The sequence below is a fragment of the Asparagus officinalis genome, chromosome 8 (genome assembly GCF_001876935.1).
Source record: "Asparagus officinalis chromosome 8, Aspof.V1, whole genome shotgun sequence".
Classification (NCBI taxonomy): Eukaryota; Viridiplantae; Streptophyta; class Magnoliopsida; order Asparagales; family Asparagaceae; genus Asparagus; species Asparagus officinalis.
The window spans coordinates 30,880,544-30,882,682 of NC_033801.1; positions in this window are offsets into that span (position 1 = coordinate 30,880,544).

The following is a 2,139-nucleotide window of genomic DNA, read 5'->3' on the forward strand; positions in this document are numbered from 1 at the left end:
CTTCTTTCATACTCTATGGTCTAGATTTTATCTCTTGGTTTTTATTTTTTCAAAATGTGTAGCTAAAATATTATAGGAATTCTAAAATTATATGAAACTAATTTGTTTCTTTTATAATTCATGGATTGATTTCTTGTGCTTAAAATGATCATGTTTAGAATAAACAACTAAAGAACTAATTGGTAGAAGAAAAATTTAATAATCAATGCTTATTTTGAATGATTTGATAGGTTATGCTTATGAATTCTAGAATTACTATCTAGTTATTATTCTTTTCATAAATATTGATTTTGCTGGGATGATAATTTGATAGGCTATATTTTTCTTAAGTGGTTTTATGGTATATGATTAATAAATCTAAAATAAAATATGATAAAAAAGGATAGTGGATTCAATTCTAGGTTTCCATTTGATCCACTTGATTTTGTCACTCTTGTTTTAGATTGATTTCTCATTGATTCCTCTTTTCATATTTCATTTCTATTTTTAGTTCTTTTGTTATTGGATTTCTTTTCGTTGCCTCTTTGTTTCCTTTTCCTTTTTCCTCTTTTTGAATGTTCTTCTTTATTTTTATTGTTTTATTTGGTCACTCTCTTTCTCCCCTCTTATTCTAGTTTTCTTTTATTTATAAATAATCACACACTTTCCTTATACCTCTCCATACTTACACTTTCACTTCTAATTTTCCACACACAACTTTAAGGAACCATTTTAGAATTATCTTTTACACATCTTCCTCGAGGAATCGACATCTTTCTATACTATAACTTGATAGTTGTGCACATAAAGCTTTATTTCATTTACCCCTATCAAAATCTTATCAACACAAGAGAAGAAAAATAAAAGTAAAATGAGAAAATTTCTAATTCTATTGCAAAACTAAAGTTTTACAATTTGGAAAGTCTTCACAAAAATAGTAGCCCTCCTCTCCAAAATAGAATTTACAAAATTTTTATATATCATTCACCCTCACTCTCTATCTTTATTTATAACCTAATGCAATCAACATCAGCCTTTGGATCAATCTTGGGCTCTAAAAAATAAAATTAATAATTATTAATTTTTATTAGAAACTAATCGATTAGCCTAACGATTAGCTAATCAATTAACAGAATTTTGTTTTCCTTGTTGACTTGTTGACTCGCCTCCTCTTGGGTTTTTGGGCATGGGTTACCTTTAGGTTTCTTTAGGCTTTAAGTAGAGTTATTTTGGGCTTCTTTGATCTTTTATTTGATAATTCTTAATATCATCTAAATTCATAAAATATATGGTGCTAGCAAGTATATTAATTTAAGAAAATAGATAATAATGGTACAAAAATATAATAAAACGTAGTGATCAAATATCCCTACACTTAACTTTTACTAGTCCCCTAGCAAAGAAAGAAAATAAAAAAGAAAAAAAGAAAAATTCTAAATCAAGATTGTATTTAGTGTATGAAATAAGCTTTTAAACCTTTAAGTTATCCTAGAGGATGACTTGTAGTCTCGTGAGGGTTCGTAGTGAATATACACAGAAAATTTAAAACTTGCCAATTTGAAGAAGTTAATACAGAATTAATTCTTTTTATATCTTTAAGCAATATCAAAAAATACTTTTATATATAACACCAAAGTAAATTTCTTAGAAAATCTTTTCATTGTAGTTATACAAAATCAAGTTTAACATAGAGATCTTAATTTGAAATTATGAAAATAACATGCAAACTTTTTGTTTCAATCAATTTCCAAGCCTCTTGATCATTTTATTTTAAAACACATACACTCTCTCTCTCTCTCTCTCTCTCTCTCTCTCTCTCTCTCTCTCTCTCTCTCTCTCTCTCTCTCTCTCTCTCTCTCTCTCTCTCTCTCTCTCTCTCTCTCTCTCTCTCTCTCATAAGAACATGCAAACTCTTTGTTTCAACCAATTCCTAAATCTCTTGATCATTTTATTTTTCAAGTATGTATGTTTGTATGTATTTAATCCAAAGAATTTTATCCATTAGATTTGCTTTAAATTTTGCTAGCATATAATGCAAATCAATGCACACATCTCCAAGATATCCTTCAATTTTTTCACAAATCTCAAAGTAAATCTAATAAATAAAAAAGTTGGCAGAGAAGTATCTCTATCCACTTAAGTTTATATGAGCTTACATAC